The sequence below is a fragment of the Neolamprologus multifasciatus genome, chromosome 1 (genome assembly GCF_963576455.1).
Source record: "Neolamprologus multifasciatus chromosome 1, fNeoMul1.2, whole genome shotgun sequence".
NCBI classification, from domain to species: Eukaryota; Metazoa; Chordata; class Actinopteri; order Cichliformes; family Cichlidae; genus Neolamprologus; species Neolamprologus multifasciatus.
Window position 1 is genome coordinate 11,286,831 of NC_140439.1, and position 21,836 is coordinate 11,308,666.

The following is a 21,836-nucleotide window of genomic DNA, read 5'->3' on the forward strand; positions in this document are numbered from 1 at the left end:
TAAAAATGCTGAAGATGGAATGAGGATTACTCCTACAGCAGAATAATGATCCTAAACACACCTCAGAAATCCTCAATAGGGGCAAACTGAAGCTTTTGACCAGGCTCTCACAGACCCCTGGACTAAACATAATTCTGAATTTTGCGGATAGATCTCAAAAGAGCAGAGCATGAAAGATGGGACAATCGGAAAAAAACCCCGAACGCAAGAACTGAAGAACCTCAAGCTAGCTGTGTTCATGTATGGTCTGTACTAAGTGTGGATTATGCAGTCCAGACTGTGGTTTTAGGCTCACTTTGTCTTTTGCTTTCTTCAGTCAAACCAGTTTTGACCAGGGATGTTCAAGATTTTGCATTGCACATAAAGAAAGCTGTCTTAAAGACATAACAGAGTTGTGCTGCACTGCTACCGTGTACTTGGCAGCTGACCAACCCAAAGAAATTACAGTACAGAAAATGTTTGACAGAGTTTCATCACCATATAATTTCCCCATAGAGAGAGCTGACAAGTATAGTGTTCTTCTCTGATGTAATTTTCTCTCTCCATATATAAATATATCCATATCCTTTGTAACTATTCTAAAAAAAAACTGATTTAAACGTTCTCTAGTAACAATGTGTTACTAGAGAACAATTTCTTAGTTAGTTTGTTTATGTAGAAAAAAAACTGCTAAAAACAAAGATTTTCTGATTTTGGCCTAACAAATTAGTCGCTGACTTTAAAAGGAAACATTTTTTTAGAACAACTTCTGTCTAAAAAGTGTGTTGCGGTATGATTGTTGGCACTGCTCATTTTTAAAATGTCTTATTTATTGTTCGCCAGTGTTTACTGGGTGAATAATTGGATACTTACAAAAAGCAGCGTTTGCTTTTTCCTCTGTCCTGAATGATGAATGTGTTTTAAGGCCAGTTTTGAATAAAATGCCTGCCTGTCAATATGCTGATGAGTTACCTTGCCACCGTGGCTCATACCTGCTTTCATGCAAATTAAAAGAAGAATCACGGCACTGGAGAACTTTGCTGTTGCTATCAGTTTGAGGAAACAGAAAGAGCAGCTGCGAAATGTTTACAGTTTTATCTCAGGGGAGGTGGGCGGGATGTACAAGCTTCTTCAGCTGGTTGAGAAGCATTCGCTTGAATTAGTGTTTGTTCTAGGCACAAACACTAAACACCAGTGTAAGTGATGGGCTATGCAAGCAAATAAACAAACGGGCTAATATTGACAGAAGTTTTGTTTGTTCGTGGGCCATATGTGTCTGCTGCTCATGCCAAACAAGTCGAGCAATTTTTATGTTTATTTCAATCAAAGTGTTTGGCTTTACTACCACAGCTAAAATTGTGTCACCAGAAAAAAGCTAGCGTTTATTTTGTTTTATATAATGAATTATCTAAAACTGACCTTACAAATGTCACCTGAATGATTATTTACAGTTCTGGGAATTTAACTTCCAGATCAGGTTTTTCTGAGAACTTACCTGACACAGGTACTTTGCACTCTTTCACCCTCAGGCTGCAGCAGAAATGCTACCTGGTCTTGATCTTGGCCACAGGGCTTCACCTGTCAGTTTCAGCAGCTTCATTTCCAGCCCATGTCTTCCCTGCTTAAACGTGCGCTGACACGTTGCGTTTCTTAAATATTCAACAGTTCCAGTGTCTCTGTTTGACGGAACTAGCACTGGAGGACGGTACTAGCATACTATAGCTTTGTCCGCCTCCCTCCTTTGGTATGTGTGAGCTAGGCCATGCATCCATCACTGTGAGTGTTGTATGTGCATGTGGTCTGTATTTCCAAAGAGAGAACGCCAGACGTCGAGGCATGGCCCTGGGCTCATTCTCATGCAGGCCCATGGTGTGAGGCTGAGGCTAAGAGATAATTGCTGCTCTGAGGAGTGGATGGCCTGGGAGCTTTCTTCACATACCGGTGCCAGCTACCAAGCTGTCCATCATATGGCCTGACGAGTGACATTCTCCGAAGAGAAACAAAGGCTATTAGCAGTGTATGTGCTCAGCTGATGCACAAGCATACGAAATGAACTTCACATAACTTGGTTGCATACAAAGTGAGACACCGGCACGTATACCGTCAACATTATCCTTGTGTTTCTCTCCCCTTCCCATTATCATCCTCCATCCCCTCCTCCTCTTCCTGTGCTTTCTAATCTCACTTCACACCTGCTGTCTCTGACATACATGTTTCCCCCGAGAGAAGAGACTGAAGCTTGAGTGAAGGGCTGAGGCTTAGTGTGGGAGGTGGAGAAGGGGGAGGCGTATTGAGCCTATTTTATACCTCACTGTGGCTCTAGTTTGGGCTTCAAAGATGGGGTGTATCCACCCACAGGCAACATGAGTGCGGGATAAAGCCATAAGGGGTGTGCGATAATCAAAGTGGACATCACAGAGGTGTGAATTTTTCACAATGCTTAAAAGAAGGGAAGGGATTAGGATACAGATGGATGCAAACTCAGTGGTTCATCATTTGATGGTTGTTGGGAACAATTTGCATTTGGAAATCTGCTCAAAGGTGCTCACTGCGGTCTTTGTGTGTTAATCCGGGTCACAAAATCTTATGCTGTAAAATAGTTTTATGTTAAAATGACACAGTCTACTGAAACTAGATGCGTGAGGTGGTGTCATAGCTACCAGCAGAGCGATCCTACTGTTGGTTGATTGGCAAAATTTCGAAACTGGTGTGTATTTCAGGTCTCTCCACAGGGTGTGGAGCGCTAATGAGGTGGAAATTTGTGCTTGCTAAGCACGGTCAGATTTATGAGCCAGCAAGTCTCTCCAGCTCTGTACTGACAACGGATATAAATATAAGGCCTCTTCAGGGGGCTGTATCACACAGGGAATTAGGACCCTCCCAACATGTTTGTGTGTGGGAGGTGGTTTCACAGTGAGTGAGCACAAATGATGCATTTTACTAATCATTGTAGGTTCAGTTTGTTATCATTTTACTCTTTTTTTTCTATGCTAAGTTTTAGCATGGCAGCTGTTACTGTCATGTGCTCTTTAGCAGCAAGAAATATACTCTGAAGCCATGGGCGTAAATAGCGAGCTAATAACTAATATTTTGGTTGCCAATTTCAAACTTATCAGTAAAATTATAACTTGTGTGTGTATCTGAAATATGCAATCAGTGCAGATAGCAATTAATTCTAATTGGTGGGATTCTTTCAGAGCCAACAATCCCAGTGTAGGTTTTGCTCGGCTAAGTTTCGTTTTTATGATTATTTTTCGGCCTCAGCGTGTATCTCTTCCCACGCCGTTTTTCTCGTACAGACACCAAATTAACCAAGTCAGTGGTGAGATGACTGCTATTACTTTTTCGGGCATGCATGTCAAGGTTCAAGTGAATGGTAGAGTTAGAGTGGGCTAATTAGCTGACAGAGCGGGAGAATCTGAAGAAAATATAGAAAGAAAAATGTGCTTCTAACCTGCTGGTGAGCCCACAGGTTTCACTCTGCAGACATTAGTTTACCACCAAACTGAAGGAAAATTTGTCTTCTTTCAAATTCTAACCAGTGCCGGCAGATGCAGAATTTTATCTACAGCTATTTGAGTGAGAGGAGTGCCGTCTAACTGCCCCATTAAAAATTTTTGTCAAGGATTTTTGGACTTGAGCAGAAATTACCTCTTTCCTGCTTGCTTCACTGACCACATGATTTGTAGACCAAATCAGGGTTTTGAAAATATGCCGATACAAGTTGTTAATCTGAATTTGTTGTCTCGTTCTTGTGAGCAGTGCCGAGTGAACACAGCTTTCACCATCAGTTACACAGAATCATATCACTGTGGTAGCGTTAACTGCTATCACTCTCTTTCTGGGTCTGCAGATGTTTCCAGGTATTTGTCTCTATCTCAGACAAATGGTTGACTATGACCATAGTGACCAGCAGGAACGGCATCTGAACACCCTTCATTCTGTTTAGGCCCGTTTGTCATTGGCAGTTTGTGATTTTGAGTATGGGCATGCAGTACGTGGAACTGCATGCCCATACTCAAGTTATGTTAATTGCATCTCAAATGATAGCGTAGTTTCAAGTATTCAAGCTGAATCATTTCAAGATTCTCTGGTCTAATTTTTTTCTCACATGCACATAATCACGGACAATAAATAATAGTCCCAGACCCTGAGAGTGACCAGTAAGAGGGATAAGATATGTGCCAGACCTTCAAAATAAAAGCCAAAGTTTCTTAATGAAAAAGCATTGTGCTTTAGAATTTGTTGAACTGTCAGAATAAAAACCCTCCAGATAGTCAAAAATAATAATAGTAAAGGATTATCTAGAAATTGTGCAGTTCATTTTACTTAATAAATTGGAATTTTCAGCCTCTTTCTGTTTATTTGTTACTAATCATTTCATGTGGGATTTTATTTTCTTTTTTTGCCATTTCCTCAAATCTTGTTTGACAAACCGCTTGATAAAATGATTAAATTTTGACTACTGTGCACCAACTTGAAAATGATTCAACAGCTAATATATTTACTTTGTAAATCCTGATGTCACCGTGGGAAGTGTGTTTTTCTTTGTTTGACAAATGGTTGAATATGACCATCAAAACTACAACTGCCATTACATTGTTAACTGTAACTGTACATTCTCCAGAGAATTTAGGCATGCTAATGGAAATTACATTGCTCCGTATGTTCTATACATAAATGTCTGAGCAATCAGGTTTTGGGTATTTTGTTTCCTTCATTCTTTGTGGAAAGTGTGTTGGGTTTCATAATGGCTGAGACTTTTAGATGTTATAAGTGGTTTCCACAGGAAGAGGCTGATTAAATGTGCATATGTATCACAGTTACCACGTCTTGGCTGAAATGGTGTTTGCATGCATGGTGTTACTCTCCTTGGGACTTGACTGTTATCCTTTTGTTTTCTTTGGATGGTTAGACTGAAATCTAGGGTGAAATGACTTTGGACCATATTTCCTTTGCAAAATTCGAGTGTGTCATTAAAATGTCATTTGATTAATTGCATAGATTTCCTTTTCTGTTGCTTTGACATGCTTTTCACGCAGTCCTCGTGTTTTGATAAAGTTTTACAGAGCCATTTAAAAGCGTTTCTGTTTTGCACTCATTTCTTGATTTAAATCAGTAACCCTTTTTCAATCTGTGGCCGCACAACTCTTAGGCAACAGTGGAAATGAGCTGTGGTGGAAAGTAATCTTTTATTTTTAAAGAAATGGCTCAAAACCTGACCTCTTCTGTGGTGGTAATGTGGTCAGTTAACACCCCACACTTTAAATTATGATTCTTTATCTATTGTCTAGTTTGTAATAACACTAAGTCCCAACCCATTTTCAGGCAGAACCCAACACTTGTAAATCTTCCCATGTGATTTAAAGTGTTTTGCTGCTTGTCCAGGTTTTAAACTTCCTTTGCATAATGTTTCCCACTGAAACCGTTTCTTCACATACAGATCAGTGACTTTCAGAGCTACTGTTATGCATGAGGCAGGTCAGTTAAATCCAAATGATCTGACCTTGGATTCCCAATACTTTCTTTTACTATATTTCACAAAACCAATTTACAATCAGTTCAGAACAGTTTAATACCCCGGAGGGCTCTGTTGTTTAGGACTGTGGGCACAGGTGCACAATCGAGCTCAGCGTCTTAAAAATAGACACTCAAGTCAATCTAACCAGAAAGCTTTAATGCTAGAGCGGTCCTTGTATTTCTATTCTGTCGTCTTCAGCCGGGACAGAGCCATTAAGGGGCCCACTGGCTGTCAGCTGGATAGAGTTTCTCTTCCCTGCGTTACCCTGACAGGCGAAGATTTGCTCTCTTGCTGAGAGAATTGGTTTGAGTTTATAGGTCTATTGTCCCCAAGATGACAGCTCTCCTAACAGCTTTGCTTTAGCCTACACCTTGAACACACTGCCATCAAAACCACATCACCCCAGCCAAAGAGCCACTTGAAGGCAGCTGTACACAATACTGTCTCTCTGTTAGCCACAGTATGTACAATGGTGTGGCATTATTACTCACAAACTTTTGATTAACACATGTTAGGTGACAAATATTTACAAACTGGTTGATTCCTTTGTGTGACTTATTGTTTTGAGCTCAATTTGGATATTTGAGATGTGAACTCAACTTTCTATTGAGTAGGTTTTTCCCCCCTTGCGATCAATATTTTATCCTAATAGCTTTCATATCAAAAGTGTGAAAGTACTAAAACAAAGAGGAGGTTCTTACAGGCTCCAGAAACAGCAGGAAGCTTATGATGGTGATATGTAAGTTTCACTTTTTGCAACATGAATGGGTTTATGCTAACTGTGAAATTGATTTAGAAAGTATGCAAATTACAACTGATACAAATATCTCCTTTTTTTTTGTTCTATAGAAAGCTTGACCAGACATCTTCACTTTAAAGCTTCACTGGTAAAAAGCAAACAGGAATGCTCCAGCAAAGGTACCCGTTCGCCACGCTTATTGATGAAGCTCATTTCTTCCGGTATGTTTTAAATGGAAACAGGGAATCTGTATTTAAACTGCTAGTTCAATTTCAAGTCATTGTTTTTGAGGTTGGGTTAGTAATTATTTTTGAAAATGTAGATTTTAATATTATTATAAAATATACATTTATTAATAACTCATAGGTTTTTATGGTATGCTTAGCTAACCAACCGAATATAAAGTAAAGTTGAAATTGTTGTTTTTTATTCCCTCCTGCCCAGTAAAAGACCGACTTACTGGCGTAGGAGTAGGTGAAGGATTATAGTTACTTTGGACACTGGCAATCACATTTTCCTGTGGGACTAATTGAATTTTATCTACATAACTATTTGTTAGTTTATTTAATCATTAGGCCACAAACAGACATATATATAATGTTCTTCCTAAACCCCCCCCTCCCCCCCATTTTTGCACATGTCGAGGAGCGTGTCAGGCTACATTTCACTGTGTTATACTTGTATAACTATGCATGTGACAAATAAAGAACCTTGAACCTTGGACAGTGAACACTTTTTCCAGTCACCCTTGAACATAGGAGCTATAAGGACTGGCTGAAATTTTGACAGATACCAGGCATCCAGATGTGTGTGGAGTATAGAAAATCTTTCTTATAAAAACAGTCTGCGCTTAGAGGAGTGGGCTGACAGGGATTGTAAGAAATTGTTTTGTCACTGTAAAATTATCCCTTCACTTGTTGCAGCACTGCAGTGCACTGCATCAGCTGGGGCAGGCTGTGTAGTTATCTGGGGTATGTGTGTGTGTGTGTGTGTGTGTAACATGTATATGTCTATATATACATATACATATACATATACAACCTGCTTTGACTTATGGGGATTTAATTTGGGAATAATAATTTCACAGCTCAACTAATGACTCCATAGCCTAAGGCTGACTTTGCTGGATGATGTCATTTTAACTTGAGAAATAAAAACAAAAAAACAGGACGGGTCATGTGATAGCAGGAAAAACACAGACATTACTTAAAACACTGACAGGTGACCACCGTTACCCTAATTTTCTTTTTACCTGTACTTTACTTGAAATGTGAAAACACTGTGAAAAAGTGAAAATTAAACATTGTTGAACTCTTTTCTCTTGTTTCGTGCTGATTCTACTGTCCATCACTACATTAGCTAGTCATTCCACTGTTTTGGCCCTGACTGAGATACCTGAAGAAATACTGGATGAATATGTAGTTTCTATTCATGGCTCTCAGTAAATAAATCCTCTTATCTTCTAGCATTTGTGTTACATTTAGAGTGAAATGTCTCAGTAGCTGTTGGATTGGCATGCACTTTGGTACAGACGTTCATATTTACCATATAAGAAATTCCATTAATTTAATGAGCTACAGACATTATATAAGACATAATTTTAAATTTTGCCGTTATTGTCCTGTGAGCTGTTATAGCATGACTTCAGACTCTCGGTCCTGTTTATTGTCATAATTGTCCCCTGATGGTCATGTAATCAATGATTCTGTTATTATTATTATTATTATTATTATTATTATTATTATTATTATTATTATTATTATTATTATTATTATTATTATACATTAAAGCAAAACAATTGATGACATTAAACTGTAATATACTGTAATTACCATTTCTTTCTTTTTTCCAATGTTTTTATAATCTCAGATTTGTAGTTTATTTTTCGCCCATCATCTGAGATTCCCATCATATTCCATCTGAGATGGGAATCTCAGATGATGCCTCCACCTCGGCTGAACATCACTCACCTCACACAACTCTTATTCCATTGCTGCCCACACAGTTAGCTACCGCTAAACCACAAATGGTACAAAATGGCTGGAATGCGTCTCATTGTTGTCAAATTCCAGCTTGGGATACAGATGAGTCGGCGCCCTTGGGTTTGTGCCTCACATGCAGAGATAAACATCAGCAGTCACTCCCTCTTATTTTTTGTTTCCTATGATTAAGCAAGTGTTGTTTTGCCACTTGTAAGGCAGATGAGACCAAAATAGTGGCTGCCCTTATCTGATGGCTGTTTACTTGACCCTGAAAGAAGCAGATCACACACTCGCCCACATGATTGTCACCACCAGGTAAACACACACACACATACAAACATGCTGAACTGACAGTGTAAAAACACATTGGAAAGGTTTGCTATACTTTTTGAGTAGTTAGATCAACACAAGCATCCATTGTAACCATTGAATATCCATTGTAACGAGCCATCAGCGTCAGGCATTTAGCTGCTTTGTAAAACTGTTCACAGCTGAATGAGTCTGTTTAGTGTTTTACTCAAGGACACTGACATTGCTAGCCGTCTCATCCAGTTTCATTCTCTGCCTTAGTGGTAGTCATAACAGCATCTTTGTACATATGTGCAGTATGAGCTCCAGTAAAACTACATTTGTCTTATAACTAAGAAAATCTTTTTTGCAGTATATAGTCAGCTCTCTGTTTTTGAAAATGTTTCATACATTTGTTTAATCCAAAAAGCACAAACATGAGAAGGACCCATAGTAGTGTAAGGGTTCATAATGACACAGCGCTATTGCTCTTCTCGCTCCCTCCATTAACATGGAGCTACCATTTAAATTAGAGACCGTTTTTTGTAAACGAGCAAACTTACAAATTCAGCAGGGGGTCAAATAACTTTTTCACCCACTGAACACAGCAATAGAAAATACTGGCACTACACAGGTTTCTGTGGAAAACAAGGACTCAATATGGGATTGCATCTTAAAATCTAACCAGTGTTATTCATTCCACCATTTTTGGTTTATTTATTTTCTGTGCACGGTACTCAGGCGCCTAATTTTTTTTCTTCTTGGTTCCTGCATGCTTGAAAGCATGCTACCTCTTCAGACATGTTTTTATGCACTTTGCATAACCCTTCATGCAAGAGCACTCTTATTTTGAAGCCATGCACTAATGTGCGTGCATTCAGACAACAACCTGAAAATCTGTAGAGAACATAAGGTTAAAGGGCAAAAGGACAACTGAGCTACAGTAGGGATTTTTAAAACGATTTTTTTTGTTTTTTTTAAAACAAAAAAAAAGAATTGAAAAAAAAAAACTTAATGCTAAAGGGTTGGTGAAATTAAACATGCATTGTAACTATGTCACTGCAATGAATTTACTTTAAGATGATATAAAAACAACTCTGTTAAAACCACTCAATTTCTTCAAAATGACATTAAATGTGAAAATTACTGACTAGGAAGCTTGTAAGTACACAAAACCGTCTGTCGTAATATTGCGTGGCTACCTTAGGCATGTGTTGACACATTAACAGAGCACATAACTCATTTTTTAAAATCATGAACTGCCATAATCTACCAAGAGGTGCTGAAAGAAGTCTGTGCAGTTACAAAGCAAGGGGACCAGTTCAAAACAAAATCAGACATAACAAAAGTTGGTTAGAATAAAGGCAGAATCAAAAGTAAAAGTAAATAAAAGCTGTCAAAATAAATCTGAAAGCTTAAAAGTATCTTATTTAAAGGATGTTAAAAGTGATTTAAAAGATGTTACTGACTCCAACAAGCTGATTCCTTCAGGCAGGTCGTTACAGAGCCCAGCGGTCTTGACCTCCCTTTTCTTTGTCAGCCAGGCCTCTGGAACAGATAACACCTCTGCCTGAGGCTATCCATCCAACTACAGTCTCATATGGTACTGAGAAGGTTTGATTTTTTTCTGCTCCATGTGCAATATTTCTTTTCGTTCTTATTTCTCCTCTCAAAATCAGAAAATAAAACACACTACATTTATCTGTAGCACTCCCGTACCTAATATGTTCATCACATTGCATTTAATAAATATTTTACACATACAGAATAACAACAATGTTACTACTTGTGTTGAACAGTTTTTTTTTTTTCAGCTATCTTCATGATGGTCAAACAAGTGTGACATTTTCAGGACCAAAAAAGAGGCGGTGGCATCTATCAGTTAGGAGGAGTGGCAATATGGGCAGAAGAAAACCCCATGCATCATCAAAACACCTCCAAAAGGATCATTCCTTTCTCTTTTACACACAAAGCTAGCAGCAAAAGAAGCCCAAACCAATTCTGAGAGTAATTCTGACCCCGGCCAACACAATGAAGCTGGATTTTTAGCAGTTCTTCCTGCATTCATTTCTACAGTGCAAATGTCGGCTCATTTTTCTGTGACGTGCTTTTCATGTTTTCAACCGGAAAATCCTCTGTGTGGCCACGTCAGGTGAATATGCATTGATGCTGAGTTGTTAATCAGAGTCACTTGCAAACCAGTGTCAGGAAGTTTGATTTTGATGGCCACTCCATGCATGAATAATGGCATGTTTGGCCACTTGTGCCTGAAAATATGGAAAATAACCTTATCGTAAGGGTAATGAGCACGGCATTGGAACATCACAGTACTGTTGTAACATATTGAGTCTAGTTTGCACCTGCAACTGGCTCTTTTACATCGAGAACAAGGGGGTCCTCCGAGACTTCAGTAAATGCTGTTTACACAGTGGCTGAACACAGCTCAGCTAACACTTAAACTGCGGTGATATCTGAGAGCTTACACACTTTACTATACTTGGGAGAGCAGAGACAGGCATGTTGCTGCCAGTGTCTGTAGGGGCACATTTTGCCCAAGGATGAAACACTGCAGTCTCTAACATGGATTTCTAGAGAAATAAAAGGTTTGATTGAGACATATGAAACATTGCATGAATGAAGAACAGTCATGACAAAATGTAGAATCCACTAGTACAGATTAACTCCTAAGACAGTGAATTCTCAGTAAACATAAAATGTTTCAGTGTTAGAAAGTGACAAAACCAATACTAGATTTTATGATTCTGATGTAATCCCTTTACTTTTTCACCCTGTATCTAATCCCTTCTTCTAGTTCTCTGCCCCAAAGCTCCCCTCCCTGAGCTCATCACAGCTTGTCACATCATTTTGGGGTCACTTCATTCAGAGGCCTGCAGCAGGAGACCTCTGCAGGTTCTAAAAACAGATGTGACAGGCCTATTAAAATGAGTGATCTCCGCTGCCCTGCTCCTCTCTGCTGCAGCCAGAACGGGTACTAAGCTGTCTTCCCCAGGGTACAGACGAGGGAAGCAGCTCGCAAAGGCCTGGAAGATAAGGTGGCAGTCGCACATAGCTGGCATTGTGGCAGCTCCCAGAATTATCTCCTGATGAGGTTTTTAATTTTGAGGGCAGTGGAACTTGAGCTATCATGCCTAAAGGCGGTGAGGCACAGAGTCCAAGATAAACATAGTGCAACAATATGCAAATACAAACATGTCTGAGCTATGGAAAAGGTATATTATAAAGAGTCTGTATATCCAAAAAACGGAGCCTGGTAAAAACACACAACCACGAAATGCCGCTAAAACAATATTTTTTTAACTTGTGCGATGCTATTCTGTTTTTCTGCTAATGTACTGGGATAAACACTGCAGACTCTGGAGCTGTACCAGCTCACTTCAGGACTATGTGAAATAACAATAATATGCTTCGGTATCTACTGGTGTAGGTTGGATGTGTTTGTCATACTGGAATTTTTAGCAGAAAACAATGTTTAAAAATTAAACTTGTTCCACTCAAATGTTTCCCATAGAATTATTAACTAAAATTTAGAGCTGGCTTGGACTCTAAAATGAAGTAAAACATTTACGTTTTAAATTAGGTGCATGACAGGGAAAAAAATGGTTTATTAATTATTAATAAGTAAGTTAGACTGTCAACCTGTCTCATGGCGCTTTAACACCAAGGAAAGGTTTGGTAAGTTAGTCTTACGTAAGATCTCAGCATGCCAAAAGAGACAAATCTGCATCTGCACGAGCTGAAAAATATGACAACTTTGGCAGAAAATCCAAATCATGAAAGACTCTCAACTCCTGATGAAATGAAGGACAAGATAACCAACTTTAAGGTCAACTGGAGCTATTCATGGTTCAATTTAATGTTTTGCATAATAATATAATATAATGTATTTACATTTATATACCACTTTGAGTGCTCGGTAAGAGTAAAGAAAAGGCACTGAACTTAAACAAATGATGTAAAATAACTATGTAAAGCTTACTTAAAATAACTAAGTTAGGGTGACTCATTCGTTATGAGAAGTGAGAAAGAAAGCAGTGGCTCTGGAAGAAAGTGATAAGTTTTTAAATGTTGCTGTAGCCTGACTGTTGATTCGGGTTGTTGGTTATTGGGGACAAACTTTTGTGCATTTCAAATGCAACCATATTTGTGTAACATTAGGTCAAACTGTTTGTTGAGGGTGGGTGAATGGACTTCTACTCCTAACATTGTGCTTATAATGCTGATTTTAAATGCTAAAACACATTTTAACCGTGCTTTGCTCTCTTTTGATCTTGAGCTCATGTGCATCAAAACTTCACTATAACCAGATAAAATCACTGTAAAGGGTGATTTAAATTTCTTTCAGAACCTGCACTGTTGGGACTTTCCTTTGTCCAACCTCTGTCAAATCTCTTATAAAAACAAATCAAAGTGTTTTCGATCATCCCTCTTCAACACCTTGTTCCATGTTTGAATTGTAAATTTGTTGGCACGAGGTGAAAGTGGGAACGGCTGCTGCAGAATTATCTATTCTGTTGGAAGGCCTGCCAGCATGTATGAGAGGGTCTTCCTCTTAGGACTGCAGCTCTGAGCCACTGTCTCCTGCAATCCAGCCTGATCAATTGCTTGCTCTCAGGAACCAACTGCCTCACTGATTGTGAGGCAGAGAGAATGAGGTCAAAAAAGGAGCTCTTTTTGTTGCCTCATACTTAGAATAAAAAGAATTAAGTTTACACTATGTGCAAAGACTCAACATATAAATTCAGGCTCATCTAGCTTTACAAAGCAATGTGTAATCAAGGTAATCAAAATGCACATGGTTGAGCCATAATCATAGAATCTTAGTTTAAAAAGATCACAACAATCATCATCCATTCATCATCATATGTGAGGGCGGGGCCTCAAATATCCTGAAGTGAAACAAAGCACCAAACCAAAGGGTGGATCAATAAACCAATTTTATTATTCTCGCGCTCCATTTCGGGCCAAAAAACGAAATAAAAGCAAACACAGAATGCACATATAATATTCATAAATGCTCCTGCAGATAGATGACCCGTGACGTTTCTCTGCAAAGGGACAAAGAAGAGGAGATGAGAGAGGACAAGTGTACCAAAGACAAGGACTTGTGTCATTGGGCCTGTGGAGGGAGCAAGGGGGGGTGATGGAAGCTGAACTAGCATGAAACTGCCTTCCGTCACGGATTACCAAGGCAGCGCTTTTCATTACCTGCCTTTCATAACAAGATATTTATGGCAACAGGAGGTGCGAGACACACGCAACCCATTTGCCTCAGAGATCCAATGCCCGTGTGTATGTGAGAAGGAGAGAGAGAGTAAATGGTGCGGAAAGAAAGTGAATTGTGTAGGGAAATGGCTGCTGTGATATGCTGTATTATTGTCTATTTCACACTTGTATGACTTTGCTGACTGGATTGTATGAGGGTGTTTTTAACACAAGTCTGACTGGGTTGAAAAATGTAGGCAAGATCATATGGGGGGAGGGGGGGTTGCGGCTGGTTTTCATGTCACTTGCAGATGCAGTACAAATATTCGTTACTTTGTAGTTTCAATCTGAGGCAAAGCTTATTACTATAGTGTTAATGAAAGTGTGACAGAAATTTTTCAAGAACTTCTTTGTTTCACATCCTCAATTAGAAATGACCATCCTCTCTATTTAAAGTTACAGTGTGCAAAATCACACCACTAGATGTCAGTAGATTGCAGATTGCTGTCAACAGAGAGCTCAAAAACATGAGATGAGACCCCAAACAGACATGATCCTTCTACTGTTTATATAAAAAAATATTTGTGTACACATAATATTTCAACATATTCGAATAATATCATCAGCCAGCCACCTGTAGCTAGATAGCAAAAGGACGCTGGACTGGATCTAGCCCAACTCCTTTCTGGGTTGGCTGTCAGTTCACCATTTACCTCAGCTGTCAATGCTAGGTAAGAGGCAGCCACATCTTTTTAATATGAAGGACGCTGTGAAACCTTGTAAAAATAGTCTAACATCTAACAATACGTCAGTGAAGCTCACTTTATTCTGATGATAGTGATATTGGAGTGAGTTGTAGAGGATATGCTCCACTTTTCTTTTAGAAAAGCTGCTGTTTTTTCCGTTGTTGGCTGTTAATAAACAGAAATAGGAAAAAACAGATTTCCAAAAGCACAAGGGAAATGTGTTTCTGGGGAGACAATAACCAGTTGCAGAAACCAAAACATGCTAAGAATTGCACTGGGAGACACTTAAAAGAAGTAGAGGATCTTTCGGTTTTTTTAGGAAAGAAATGACGAGAGGTAAGTGTGTTAGCCTAACTATTAGCCTAAAAATCCGTCATCAGTATTATATGAATCATAATAAAAGACACCTAGCATGTTTTGGGTTCCTACAACTGGTCTGTCGGGTTAATGTCTCCCCAGAAACACTTCCCTTTGGCTTTTGGAAATCAGTTTTTTCCTATTTCTGTTTTCGTTTTTTCTATTTCTGTTTAGTTTTTTCCTATTTCCATTGTGCTTTGTGTGCTTTTGCAGTGTTTTTCTTATTGCTGGTGTTTTCTTAAGTTGCAGTCCGTTTGGCCTCTCAGGGCCACCGTATAGATTAGATTTTAGATTCATCAGAGGTGATTAAAGTAGAGGAGCATATCCTGTGAATATGTAATACTGTTGTACTTTGAGGCACAGCTGTAAATGCTTTAGTACCCTGATATTTCTATCATTGTGAGTTTATTGTAGATATCTGAAAGCAGGTGTCCTTTACACACACTGACACACATTAACAGGAGAGGAAGTAACTTGGAAAGACTGTTTCTGGCAGCTATATGAATGTTTTCTTCTAGGTTTCATGCACATTGATATGGATCTGTGGTTATTTACCCAGTCTCTGACTATATTGCTCAGTGCTTAATGCATAGATTTTAATCCCCCCCCCCCCCCCCCCCCCCCCCCAAAAAAAAAAAAAAATAGACAGGAAAAAACAATGACACTCATTGCTTCTCTCCCTTCTCTGATTGTGAACAATGTATGACCCGGCTTGTCTGTGTTTATTTTGGAGGTGGTCAGTCCTTGTTTACAAGAATGGCAAGAGTCAAAATGCCCGATATCTTCAAGATCAAAACAGCCGTGTCCTCCATTCCCCCTTTCCATTTTCGTAGGCCACCAGTTTGTGCATGTGGGTGTCAGGAGTGTTGTGTGTGCATGGACTTCGAATCAGTGCAAGTCGTGGACGGCCTGGTGCCCTGTGCTCGGAGGCAGCCATCTGTCAGCTGATGCTTGGTCGACACAGCAATCAGAAAGCTCTGCGGCGGGTCCAATCTGTTTCACCACAGGTAGAGCTGTGGGAGGGTGGCCATCAATCCACACACACACATACTCTTTATTCCTTCTCTCCACTTCATCCTTTTGTAACACTGTCTGTCACTCCTCACCTTCTTCTTTTTATACCTTCTGTCCTTTACAACGGTTTTGTCCCTCTTCTATCTTTAGGCAGTTTTTATTCTCTTTGACATTTTGCTTTTAATATTGAATTTCTTTTGAGAAACCTTTCATAGCCGCCTCTTTCCATTACTGGGTTTTTGTATGTCAGCAGGCTCTAGCACTGCTATTTCAGAGTCATCAGAAAACATTGCCGTATGATAGAAAGCATACCAAATGATATACAGTAATGAATAAAGTTACAGGGGTGGTGACTACTAATGTAATGAAACCAAATAAACAGCACTGCTGCTGTGATTAACCTACACTGATTCCCTTTCCTGGCAGGGGTATCACACCACTTGTGTCACCATGATGGCAGTGTGCTAAGTGTAGTGGTAACTCCAGCCTGCTAAATGTGCTGTGCTATATCCAAGCCATGCCAGGCACAGCTCTCCCCCCACTAATTCCTCTCTGTTGGCAAAAGGCCAACTGTTAATCTGATCAGAGCCATTCTAATGGCAGAAGGCAGCCCTCCCAACCAGACTGTAGCCTGGCCAAGAGGCCTGTAGCAGTGGAGGTGACATCCTGAGCTCTCCACTGCAGATGAATTATTGAACGGGACCCAGAACAGAGATTTAGGAGGATGAGTTGGCTTGGCTGTTTTGTTAAGCCAATCAAACAGATATGAAAATCTCTCTTCAATTACAATTGAGGATGAAGAATAAATGTATTTATGTTGTGAGACGTTTTGGATGGCTAATTTCATTTTTTTTAAAGGGACCGTGACTATTCCAGCTCATGGTATGAATGCCCTGTCCTACTAAGCTGTCTGTATATCTGGTTGCACTCCAAAGTTGCTTTTCCCACAACTATACACCCTCACTGCTGCCACAGGAATTAAGAGGGTAGATAGCAGCCAGGTGCTGCTAATCAAATGCACTTTATTAATTAATCATCAGCAAGTGTTAACACCTCTATAAAAGCCTAACGTTTTGGTAGTTTGCTGGCCTCGTCTCGTCTCTCTTGGAGTTTGTTTATCAAACTCTTCAGGCCTCGGTTAGCATGTTAAATGTTTGAGTTCATGCCAGTTAAGTTAGAAAAAGACTGAACAAGTACGGCTTGTTTAAAATAAAGTATTTTCTTTCTAAAAAGAACATGGTAGCACAGCTTAGGTTTGCAAAGTTGCATCTGAACAAACCACAAGACTTTTGGAACAATGTCCTTTAGACAAATGAGACGGGAATGGAGATGCTTGGCTGTAATGCATAGCATCATGTGTGGCAAGAAACAAACTCGGCATAACAGCAACCCTCACACCAGAAGCACGGTGGTGGAGGAGGTGATGACTCAGGCTTGTTTTACAGATACACAGTGAGCACCTTGCACTCATTGAGTTGACCTTGAACTCCTCTGTATACCAAAGTGTTCTAGAGTCAAAGTAGAGGCACAAAGCTAAAGCTACAGCTTTGTTCTTGGCATGTCTCTCATGATTCATTTCATGGATTTCATTGGAAAAAATAACTGCTGCTGGTTTTAAGTGATGACCAATGCAGTGGCTACAGATGTCTTTGTAGTTGTGGTTTCTGTTAAGGCAGCGGTCCCCAACCCCCGGGCCACGTTTGGTACCAGGCCGCAAGAGAGTTGAATTTATGTGTTAAATTGAATGTTTTCAGGGTTTTTATTGTTTTTATTGTTATTTTTAATCGTTTTTATCGTTAACTCAGTTTACCTGGGTCTTTTCCTGTGTGTTATGAATAAATCTTTTTTTTTGGTACCAGTACTGGTTTAATTTAGTTGTATTTATCCGCCACACCTGAAAGGCCGGTCCATGAAAATATTGTTGGACATAAACCAGCGCTGGGGACCGCTGTGTTAAGACATCTGAGTAATTGTTTGAGTGTTCACTGGTTGCATGCACAGATACAGTAAGTATCAGTTTGTTTCACTTTTCATCACATAGGGACACATAAGCAGCGCCACACTCATGTTGCTATGAGTTTTTGACTGTATCTGTGATGCATTAAATGTGTCAGGCAGAGAAGCCAAGTATATGAGGACACTTATGTTTTTGATGAGCTATCCTAAAATAATAACGCTGTTGTAGTAGCAGCACAAAAAACAAGCCTTCTGCTATTCTTGCTTTTACTATGAGATCTAAAGATTTGAATATTTAATGATATTCAGTCAACAATGTCAAATGTAGATTAATACTTTTTTTTTTTCAAATATATTCTTATGACTTCAGACTTTTGAATTTTGGAACTGCTGGCTTGTCCACATCCATTTGCCAAACGCAGTCTGGTGTTTTCATTTCAGCCAATTTAAAAGTCATCCATGCCAGAATAACCCACTACACTTAAAGATAAAGATCATGCACATAAAGTTATGTCTCAAAAACCCTGTTTTTGGACTTATTTCTTTGCAGCTTTTCTGCCAGTTCTTTCCCCTCTACTGGCCCATGGATACAACTAAGCGAGCGGAAGGGACTGGCAGAGTAACAACGCCAAAATGTAACTAGAAGTACATTTGGAGAGTGCATCCTCTGCCAAGGTCAGTGTCCTTTCTCACAACTTGAAAGAAAGTAATCTGGATCGGCGTCAAACTGCAATGAGTTCTTACTTTGCACAAACTCCATCTCTCCATCGAGCTTTGTAAAATTCAGCTTTGTAGCTTTTGTATTATCTTGCTGACAAGCAGTCAGACAAACAGATTTGACACAGCAGAGGAATAAAATCTCCCATTAGTCACTGGCTATTTTATAATTTGTAGATTGTAAATTTTGGGAATACTTTGGACTGTAGCCTGTGGGAGAATGCTGTGACTTTTCCAGCATTTACAGGACAATACCATAAACAGGTTTGGTAACCACAGTAAGGGCTGGCTTGCCAATGAAATGGATTTTACTGCATGTGTTTACATTAAGTTCAGCCAAAACAGTGGAGGCATGGGGTTTATATCCTCAACATTGTGAGCCAGACCGCTGTTATTCAAAACCCGACCACAAAACACAGTTGGGTTATGCACAGTGGAACATAAACAGGACTTTTTTTCTGGAGGCTTGTTAGAATTGGCATTTCCTCTTTTTCTCTTCTTTGAACTAATGGTTGGTAGTACTCAACAAAAACTTTAAGGAACAAACTGTTCTTTATTCCAGTAACTTGGTTATAAAATGTCTAAACAGATTTCAAGAAAGATGAATTGGGAAGAAACTCAACGGGACACTGAAAAACACTACAGACAAATCCCTGCTTTGTCCAAGTCAGTTTTTCTTAAGTTGTCACAATGCTGGAGTCCCTATTTCTGGGTTTTAAAGGATACATAGATGGCAAAATTCAAAAATCACACTTAGTAATAACTGGAACAGAGTTTGACTTATGCCAAAACTGAATTATTTTGAATGAGGATTGAGATTTATCTACTGTTCACCACACAGAAATTGTCAGCACAGGCTGTTCATGTCATTTATTAACATTGCAGTTGATTCAAATTGTTCATAAGAGCTGCATTTAAAGATAGTTTTATTCAGGAAAAAATGTGTTTGCAATGTAGATTGACATTCTGGAGGCATCTGTGAAAGAGGTTTTGGCTGTTTTGATGTGGTGCACTGTAACCTACATTCAGCCAGCCTCAGCTAATGAACATGTCAGTTTGTAAACTGTTACCATAGCAAACGTAAAGCCCTTAATGTCTTGCTATTAGAAAAGCTGTTAAAGAATTTAACAAGGCTCTATTTATATGTTAAAAAGCATCTTGGCTAACCACGTGGCTTTTAGATTTCTGTTAACGTAAACATTAAGTAAATTAATTGTATTTTATTAGTCTGTTTCTTTCATATGAAGCATACAGATTTTTTTATACTTAACTCTATTAGGCAACATCAACTGCAGCAATGAAATCTTCCCATATCTCTGATCCAATTGTCATTTTAACTTCTTCCCCTATGATGTCCTCCCCCATAACCTAAATGACAAGTTTTGACAGTAGTTATCAGTAGAAATGATATAATAAGAGCTTCAAGAGCTGCTCGTAGTTGGCTTTCAAGGGGTAAAGAGTTACCTATCCCTATCATGCTTTCCCTTACTTTCTGTCATAATCACCAAATACTTTACTAGGTATATCTTGCTGGTATTCGTTTGGACACACGGCTCAGATTCAGCAAGGTGCTGGAAACATTCATCAGAGATCCTTAGCATCTGAATATCGCAACAGAAATGGAGACTCAACAGACTTGAAGTGTTTTTCCATTCTTCTTTTGTCCAGTTTTGATGAGCCCATGTAAAATGTAGCATTAGTTTCCTGTTCTTAACTGACAGGCGTGGCAACTGGTGTAGTCTTCTGGTGCTGTCACCCATCTCCTTCAAGAATACCTTCGTTGGGACGAGTGGTTATTTGGGATGATCTGATATCGTCGTGTTGGTGTTGTTCCTGGTAACAACAACATAGTAAATGTTGTTCCAGGATCAACATTGCAAGAGACTAGGGTTGCCAACCGTCCCTTAAAAAACGGAATCGTCCCGTATTTAGAAACAAAAGTACACGTCCCGTATTGAGCTGAAAAGGGACGCACTTTGTCCTGTAATACAGTGAGAATCAAAAGTAGTCTATAAGTTTTAATGTAATTAACGCTTTGTTTGAAAACATAATTCCCAGCCCCGCTCCTGCTTTGTGACCAATGAGCTGACAGCACACTTATGACAATTCGAGTATGACAATTAAGATTACCGCTCATCTCATTGGTTGAGGAAAGGTCGCTTGCGGAGAAAATACCGGAAGACAACAGATGACCACACCAAAAAGCATGGCCAACGGGGAAACAAACGCCGACACTGCGGTGCAAGTCTCAGACGAGGGTACACCTGAAGCTGGGCAAACACTGTGCGATTTTCAAACTGCACGATTGGCTCGCATGGGTTCGTAGGTCACGATGCAGGTCTCACACTATACCGCCCGATGCTCTGATGCGACCTGAGTGCTCACACTGTGCCTCCATAAAATGAAGGATATAACAGAAAATCTGTCGCTCGCTCTCCCTCTCTGTCTTTCACTCACACAGACACACACCACCATCAACTTTGCTAAATTGCTAATGAAAAACACTGATCAGGCAGCTGTGATTGAGCAGCAATGTAAATCCAACTATTTTCACGGTTGTTGTGGTCGTGATAATTTGGTGAGGCCACATCGAAAAGGCTCGGATGAGCTTTCCAAAGTTCTACAAGTTGTGCCTCCATCGCTTGTGTCCAGATCACACGCTGCTCCGTCTTTTTCACCGACGTTTACGTGTTTGCGCGTGAGCAGTGTGAGCGGCTGCGGTGACACCCTCACGAGCGATTGATGATCGGGAGCTGGTCGTGAGGTGTTAATCGCTTCTCGTCACCCCACGTATACTACACGATGCACGATGAAGGCCAAAATCGGGCCGATCACCAAATTGGTCGCACGACTCAAAAATCGGCTCAAAATGGGCCAAAAATCGCACAGTGTGAGCCCGGCATTATGTAAACACTGGTTTGTTTGTTTTTAAACCCTCTGGTTAAGGTTAAAATGGGCATGTGCAGTGAATATCAGCGCTATGTGGCCAGAAGTGTGATAATATAATTTATTTTGTGTAATAAACAACTGCAAGGATATATGATTACAACAAATAGATGAGTAATACATAAAAGTAATACACAGATGAATAATGATGATGAGTTATGATGCGTAATCATGGGAACAAGTGGGTTTACAAACGGGAGCAAAAGCTGAAATAATGCCTCTACTGAAGCCAATTGCACTAAATGCACTAAATGTGCACTGTTACAAGAATATTTTTCTTTCTATTGTTTTCTATTAATTTATATAATTTTAAGTTAAGCAGGACAGAGTTCTTTTAAAGAAAGATTTACTTTTATTCTCAAAAGTTA